This window comes from Polypterus senegalus, chromosome 1 (assembly GCF_016835505.1).
Source record: "Polypterus senegalus isolate Bchr_013 chromosome 1, ASM1683550v1, whole genome shotgun sequence".
NCBI classification, from domain to species: Eukaryota; Metazoa; Chordata; class Cladistia; order Polypteriformes; family Polypteridae; genus Polypterus; species Polypterus senegalus.
The window spans coordinates 1,460,843-1,469,196 of NC_053154.1; positions in this window are offsets into that span (position 1 = coordinate 1,460,843).

Genomic DNA, 8,354 nt, shown 5'->3' on the forward strand with positions numbered 1-8,354 from the left:
GGGGGGGGGCCCCCCCCGGGGCCCCCCCCCAAAAAAAAAAAAATGAAAAGGGGCCCCCCCCAAAAAAAAATTTTTTTTGGGGGGGGGCCCGGGGCCCCCAAATTTTTTTTTTCCCCCCCCCCCCGGGGTTAAAAATCCCTTTTTTTTTTTTTTTTAAAAAAAAAAAAAAAAAAACTTTGGGGCCCCCCCGGGGGGGAAATTTTTTTTGGGGAAGGGGGGAAAAAAAAAATTTTTTCCCGGCCCCCCGGGGGGGGGAAAAGGGGCCCCCCCCCAAAAAACCCTTTTTTAAAGGGGGGTTTTTTTTCCCCTTTTTTTTCTTTTTTTTTCCCCCCAAAAAAGGGGGCCCCGGGGGGTGGGGGAATTTTTTCCCCCCCCTTTTTAAAAATTTGGGGGGGGGGGTTTTTTAACCCCTTTTCCCCAAAAAAGGGAGGGGGGTTTTTGGCCCTTTAAAAACCCCGGGGGTTTTTTTTTAAAACCCAAAAAAAAAACCCCCCCCAAATTTCCCCCTTTTCCCCGGGGATTAACCCCCCTTTTTTAAAGGGGGAAATTTTGGAAAAATTTAATTTTCCCCCCAAAAAAGGTTGGGAACCCCCCCGGGGGGGGAAAAAAATTAAAGGGGGGGGCCCCCTTTTTTCCCCGGGGGGGGGGTTTTTGGGGGGGGGTTTTTTTTTTGGGGGTTTCCCGGGGGGGGGGGAAAGGGGAAAAAAAGGGGAAAAAAGGGGCAAAACCCCTTTGAGGGGGGGGGTCCCAAAAAGGGGTTTTTTTTGGAAAACCGGAGGGGAAAAAAAAAACCCCCCCAAAAAAAAAACCAAAACCCCCGGGCCAAATTTTTTTTTTTTTTCCCCAAAACGGGTTAAAACCCAAAGGGAAAAAGGGGGGGTTTTCCCAAATTTTTTAAAACAAAAACCGGGAAAAAGGGGGTTTTTTTTTCCTTTTTAAAGGGGCGGGGGGTTTTCCGGGGTTTTTTTTTTTTTTGGGGCCCTTTCCAAAAAGGCCCTTTAAAAATTTTTTTTTAAAAAACCCCGGGGAAAATTTTGGGGCCCCAAAAAACAAAAAATTTTTTCCCCCCCCTTTTTTTTTTTTAAATTTTTTTAAAAGGGAAAATTTATTCAAAAATTTTTTAAAAATTCCTTTTTAAAAAATTAAAAAAATTTTTAAAAATGGAAATTTTTTTTGGGGGGGAAAATTTTCCCCCCCCCCAAAAGGGGGGGTTTTTTTTTTAAAAAAAATTTTTTTTTTTTTTTAAAAAATTTTTGGGGGTTTTTTTTTCTTTTTCCAAAAATTTTTTTTTTTTTTTTGGGGGGCCCCAAAAAAGGGGGGGCCGGGGGCCCCCCCAAAAAAAAAAAGGGCCCCTTTTTTTTTTTTTGGGGGGGTTTTAAAAAGGGGGGTTTTTTGGGGGGGGGCCCCCAAAGGGGGGAAAAAAATTTAAATTTAAGGGAAAGGTTTTTTTTCCCCCCCCAAAAAATTTTTTTTTTTCCCCCCCGGGGGTTAAACCAAAACCCAAAAAAACCCCCCGGGGGCCCCTTTTTGGGGGGTTTTTTTTGGGGTTTTTTGGGGGGGGGAAAAACCCGGGGGGGGGGCCCCCCCCTTCCCCCTTTCCCCCCCCCCCCCCCAAAAACCAAAAAAAATTTTCCCTTTTTTTTTTTTTCCGGGGGGGAAAAAAAAAACCCCTTTGGGGGTTTGGGGGGCCCCCTTTTTTTAAAAATTTTTTCCCCCCCCCCCTTTTTTTTAAAAAAAAATTTTTCCGGGGTTTTTTAAAATTTTTTTTTTTCCCCCCCGGGGGGCCCCCCCTTTTTTAAAAAACCCCCCCTTTTTTTTTTCAAAGGGCCCCCCGGGGGGAAAAAAACCGGGAAAAAGGGGGTTTTTTTGGGGCCGGCCCCAAAAGGGGGTTTTTTCCGGGAAAAAAGGGGAAAAAATTTTTGGGGGGGGGGGAAGGCCTTTTTCCCTTTTCCCCCCCCGGGCCCAAAATTTTGGGGGGGGAAAAGGGGAAAAGGGGGGTTTTGGGAAAAAACCCCCAAAAGGGGGGCCCCCCCCCGGGGAAAATTTTCCCAAAACCCGGGGTTTTTTTGGGGGGAAAAAAAAAAAAAGGGGGGGGGGTTTTTTTTTTTGGGGGGGGGAAATTGGGTTTAAAGGGCCGGGGCAAATTTTTAAAAAAAAAACCCAAAACCCCAAAAAAAAAAATTTTTGAAACCCCCGGGGGGAAAAAACCCTTTAAAAGGGGAAAAAATTTTTTTTTTTTAAAAGGGGAATTTCCCCCGGCCGTTTTTTTTTTAAAAGGGGAAACCCCCCTTTGGAAAAAAAATTTTCCCCGGGGAAAAATTTTTTCCCAAAACCCTTTTTTTAAAAGGGCCGGGGGCCGGGGGGAATTTTCCCCCTTTTTTTTTTTTTTCCCTTTTTTTGGGTTTTAAGGGGCCCCCCCTTTTTTTTTTTAAAAATTTTTTAAAAAAACCCCGGGGGGAAAAAAAAACCCCCGGGAAAAAATTTTTAAAAATGGGAAAAAAATTTTTTTTTTTCCAAAAAAAGGGGGGTTTTTTTCCCCCGGGGGCCTGGCTTTTTTTTTTTTTTTGGGCCCCCCTTTAAAAAAAATTTTTTGACGGGGAACCCGGGGGGGGGGGGCCCCCCAAAAACCCCAGGAAAGGGCCCCCTTTAAATTTCCCAAAAAAAATTTCCCCTTTTTTTTTTTTTAAAAAAAAAAAAAATTTTTAAAAAAAAAAAAGGGGGGGCCCCCCCCCGGGGGCCCCGTTTCCCGGGGGTTTTTTTTTGCCTTTTTAAAAGGGCCCCCAAAAAAACAGACCTTTTAAAAAAAATTTTTTTTAAGGGTTAAATTGGGCCCCCGGGGGGTTTTTAATTTTTGGGGAAAAGGAAACCTTTTTTTGGGTTTTAAAAAGGGGGGGCCCAAAACCCCCCCCCCCCCCGGGTTTTAAAAAAACCCCCCCAAACCCCTTCACCCCCATTTTGGTTTTTTTTAAAAAAAATGGTTAAAATTTTTGGGGAAAGGGGAAACCCCCCGGGGGGGGGGGGAAAAAGGGGGGGGGGAAAACCCTTTATTTTTGGGGGGGCGGGGCCCCCCCCTTTTAAAATTTGGCCCCAAAGCCTTTTTTTTCCCCAACCCCTAACCCTTTTTTTAAAAGGGGGGAATTTTAAAAATTAAAATTTTGGGGGGAAAAGGGTTTCCCCCTTTTTTAAAAAAACCCCCCCCAAAAAAAGGATTGGGGGCCCTTTTTTGGGGGGGGGGGCCGAAAACCGGTTTTTGGGGGGGGAAAATTTAAAAAAGGGGGGGTTTTTTTGGGCCCCAAAAGGGGTTTTTTTTTTTAAAAAAAAAGGGGGTTTTTAAAAAAAAAGGGGCCCCAAAAAATTTTTTTAAATTTTTTTTCCCCAAAACCCCCTTTTTTTGTTCCCCCCCAAAAAAAAAAGGGGGGCCCCAAAAAGGGGGGGTTTTTTCCCTTGGGCCAAAAAAAAGGGTTTTTCCCCTTTTGAAACCCTTTTGGGGGGTTTTTTTTTAAAAAACCCCCCAAAAAAGGGAAAAAAAAAATTTTTTTTCCCCCTTTTTTTTTTTTTTCCCCCTTTTTTAAAATTTTTTTAAAAAATTTTGGGGAAAACCCCCTTTTAACCCTTTTTCCCCCGGAAATTTTTTTTTTTAAAAAAAACCAAAAAAAACCCCCCCCAAAAAAAAAAAGGGAAAAATTTGGGGGGGAAAAAATTTTTTTAAAAAAATTTTTTTTTTCCCCCGGGGGGAAACCGGGAAATTTTAAATTTTTTTTAAAAAAACCCCCGGGGGGCCCCAAATTTCCAAAAGGGGTTTTCCCTTTTTGGGGGAAAATTTTTTTTTTTTAAAAAAGGAAAAGGGGGGGGAAAAAAGGGGGGGTTTTTTTTTTGGGGGGTTTTTTTTAAAAATTTTTTTAAAAATTTTTGGCCCCCCCAAAAAAAAAAAAAAGGGGGGGAAAAAAACCCCCGGGGGAAGGGGCCCTTTTTTTTTGGGGGGGCCCCCCGGGGGTTTTTTTTAAAATTTTTGGGCCCGGGGAAAAAAAGGGGAATTTTTTCCCCCTTTAATTTTTTTTTCCCCCTTTTTTTTTCCCCCTTTTTTTTGCCCTTTTAAAAAAACTTTTTAAAACCAAATTTCCCCAAAGGGGGTTTTTTTTTTAAAAAAAACCCCCGGGGGGGGAAAAAAAAAAAAAACCCCCCCCCCCCCTTTTTTCCCCGGGGGAAAAAAATTTTTGGGGGGGACCCATCTTTTTTTTCCCCCAAAAAATTTTTTTTTTAAAAAAATTTAAACCCTTCCCAAAAATTTTGGTTTTTTTCCCCCCAAAAAAAAAGGGGCCCCCCCGGGGGGGGGCACCCCCCCGGGGGGGGGAAAAAAGGGGCCCCCCCCAAAAAACCCCCCAAAAAAAAGAAAGGGGGGAAAAGGTTTTTCCCCGGGTTTTTTTTTTAAAAAACCCCCTAAAACCCCCGGGGGGAAAAAAAAAAAAAATTTGGGGGCCCGGGGGTTTTTTTTAAAAAAAAAAATTTTTTTTGGAGGAAAGGGGGGGAAAAAAAAAGGGGGGGCCCCCAAAAAAGGGGGGGGGGAAAACCCCCCAAAAAAAAAATTTTTTTTTTTTTTGGGAAAAATTTTTTTGGTTTTTGGGGAAAAGGGGTTCCGGGCCCAAAAGGGGGGGGGGAAAAAAAAAAATTTTTTTTCCCCCCCCCAAAGGGGAAAAAAAATTTTTTTGGGGCCGGCAAAAAACCCGGGGCCCCGGGGGGGGGGGGGTTTTTTTTTTTTTTTTTAAAAAAAAGGGTTCCCCCTTTTTGGGGGGGTTTTTTTAAAAATTTTTGGGGGCCCCCAAAAAAACCCCCGGGTTTTTTCCCCTTTTTTTTTTTTTGTTTTTGGGGCCCCCCGGGGGGGGTTTTTTGGGGCCTTTTTAACCCGGGGCCCCCGGCCTTAATTTGGCCCCTTTTTTTAAAAATTTTTTTTTTTAAAAAAAAAAAACCCCCCCCCTTTAACCGGGGTTTTTTCCCTTTTTTTTTTGGGGGGGGGGCCCCCCAAAAAATTTTTTTAAAAATTTTTTTTTCCCCCCGGGGTTTTTTTTTCCCCCCTTTTTTTGGGGGGGGCCTTTAAAAAAAAAGGGGGTTCCCAGGAAAAAAAGGGGCCCCCCCCAAAAAGGGTTTTTTTCGGGAAAAAAAAAAAAAAAGGGGAATTTAAAGGGGGGGGGGTTTTTTAAACCCCGGGGGATTTTTTTTCCAAAAAATTTGGGTTTGGGGTTTTTGGGGGAACCCCGGGAAAATTTTTTTGGGGGGGGAAAAAAAAAACCCCCCGGGGGGCCCAAAGGGGGAAATTTTTTTTTCCCCGGGGGGTTTTTTTTTTTTTGGAAAAAAAAAAGGGGGAAAAAAAACCCCTTAAACCATCCCCGAATTTCCCTTTTAATTTTTTGGGGCTTTTTTTTTTTTAAAAGTTTTTAAAAAACTTCCCTTTGGGGGCCCCAAAAAACCCCTTTAAAAAAATTGGGGCCCCGGGGGGAAAATTTTTTCTTCCCCAATTCCCCTTTTTTTTCCCCCCGGGGGGGGGGGTTTAAAAAACTTTTTCCCCCCCCCTTTTTTAACCCCCAACCAATTAAAATTTTTAAATTTCCCCCCCCCTTTTTTTTTCCCGCCCCCCGGGGGGGGGAATTTTGGTTTAAAAAAAGGGGGTTTTTTGGGGGTTTTTGGGGGGAACCAAATTCCCCTTCCCCGGGGAAAAAATTTTTTAAAAAAAAAGGGAACCCCCCCTTTTTTCCCGGGGTTTTTTTTTGGGGGGTTAAAATCCCTTTTCTTTGGGAAAAACCCCCCTTTTTTTTCGGGGCCCAATTTTTTGGGGGGAAAAAAAAAAAATTCCGGAAAAAACCCCAAAAAAGGGGGGAACCCAAAAAAAGGGGGGGGAAAAAAGGGGGGGCTGGGGAAAAACTTAAAGGAAGGGGGGTTTTAAGGGCCCGGGGGGGGGGGTTGGGTTTTTTTTTGGGGGGGGGGGAAAATGGGGGGGGAAAAAGGGGAAAATTTTTTTTTTTCCCGGGGGGAAAAAAAAAGGGGCCCCCCGGGGGGGGGGGGCCCCCCGGGGGGGGGGGTTTTGGGGAAAAACCCCCGGGGGAAATTTTTTAAAAATTTAAAAAACCCCGTTTTTTCCCCCTTTGGGGAATTTGGTTAAACCCAAAAAAGGTTTTGGGTTTTTAAAAAAAAATTTTTTTTTCCCCCTTTTTTAAAAAAAAATTTTTTTTTGGGCCCCCCCCCCCTTTTTAACCGGTTTTTCCCCCAAAAAATTTTTGGGTTTTTTTTAAAAACCCCCCCCAATTTTTCCCCAAAAAAAAATTTTTCCCCCTTTTAAGGCCCGGGGGGTTTAAAAAAAATTTTTTTAAATTTCTTTTTTTTTTTGGGGGGGGGGCCCCTTTCCCCTTTTTTTTCCAAAAAGGGGGGGCCCCCCCCCCGGAAAAACCCCCGGGGGAAAATTTTTTGGGTTTTTTTGCAAAAAAAAAAAGGGTTTTAAATTTCGGGAAAAGGGGGGTTCCCAATTTTTAAATTTTTAACCCCTTTTTTTTTTTTAAAAGGGGGGGTTTTTGGGAAAGGGTTTTTGGGCCCCGGGGCCAAAAGGGCCCCAAAAAACCCCCCCCGGGGGGGATTTAACCCCCCCAAAAAAAAAGGGGGGCCCCCTTTTTTTAAAAATTTTTTTTTTAAAAAAAAAAAAAAAAGGGGGTTTTTTTTTCCCCCTGGGGCCCTTTTTTCCTTTTTTTTTTTTTTCTTTTTTCCCCCTTTTTGGGGGCCCCCCCGGGGAAAAAAAAAAAAGGGGGGGAAAAAGGGGGTTTTAAATTTTTCCTCCTTTAAAAAGGGGGGGGTTAAAGGGTTTTTAAAAAGGGGGCAAAAATTTTTTTTTCCCCCCAAAGGGCCCCCCCTTTTTTTTTAAAAAAATCCTAAACCCGGGGGGCCCCCCCTTTTTTTTTCTTTTGGGGAAAATTTTGGCCCCCGGGGGGGGGGCCCCAAAAAGGGGGGGTTTTGGGGGAAAGGGGGTTTTTGGGTTAAAAAAACTTCCCCCAAAGGGGGGGTTTCCCTTTTAACCCCTTTTTGGGGTTTTTTTTTTCCCCCCTTCCCAAAAAGGGGTTTTTAAAAATTTTTAAAAAATGGCCTTTTTTGGGGGGTTTTTTTTTTAAAAAGGGAAAAAAAAAATTTTTTGGGGGGGGTTTTTAATTAAAAATTTTAAATTGGGGGAAAAAAGGGGGGTAAAAAAAAAGGGGGGGGGGGGGGAAAAAAAATTTTTTTTTTTTTTTCCCCAAGGGGGGGGCCAAGGGGGGGGCCCCCCCCCTCCAAAAAGGAAAAAAAGGGAAAACCCCCCCCGGGGGGTTTTTTTGGGGAAAACCCCGGGGGAAAAAGGGGGGAAATTTGGGGTTGGGGGCCCCAAAAATTTTGGGCCAAAAAACCCCGGGGGGAAAAAAAAAAAATTTTGGGGGGTTTGGGGTTTTTTAAAGGGGGTTTTTTAAAAAATTTTTTAAAAAAACCCCTTTTTTTTTTGAAACCGGGTTTTAAAAAGGGGGGGGGGTTTTTTTTTTTAAAAAAGGTTGGTTTCCCCGGGGCCCTTTTTTTTTTTAAAATTTCCAAATTTTTCCCCCCCTTTTGGGAAAACCTTAGGGGGTTTTTTTTTTCCCCCCCTTTTTTTTTAAAAAATTTTTTTCCCCTTTTTTTGGGGGGTTTTTTTTTTTTTTTGGGGTTTTTCCTTTTTTTTTTTAAAAAAGGGGGGGGGGGGAAAAAAAACCCCCCAAAAAAAAGAATTTTTCCCCCCAAAGGGGGAAAATTTTTTTTGGGGGGGGGAAAAAAAATTTTGGGGCCCCGGGGGGGTTTTTTTTGGGTTCCCCCGGGGGTTTTTTTTTAAAAAAAACCCCCGGGGGGAAAAAAAAAGGGGGCCCCCGGGGGGGCCCCAAAAAAAAAAGGGCCCCCCGGGGGAAAAATCCCAAAAAATTTTTTTGGTTTTTTTGGGGAAAATTTTTTAAATTTAAAAAATTTTTTTTTTTTAAAAAAGGGGGGTTTTTTTTTTTTAAAAAACCCTTAATTTTTGGTTCCCCGGGGGGGTTTTTTTTCCCAAAGGGGGTTTCCCGGGGGGCCCCCCCCCGGGAAAAAAAATTTTTTTAAATAAGGGGCCCCCCCCAAAAAATTTTTTTTTTTAAAAAAAAAGGTTTTTAAAAAAACCAAAAAAATTTTTCCCCCCCTTTTAAAAAATCCGGGGAAAAAAAAAAAACCCCCCCAAACCCTTTTAAAATTTTCCCCTTTTTTTTTTTTAAAAAACCGGAACCCCCTTTTTTTGTAAAGGGGGATTCCCCTTTTTTTTGGGGAATTGGGGGTTTTCCCCAGGGCAATTTCCCCCAAAA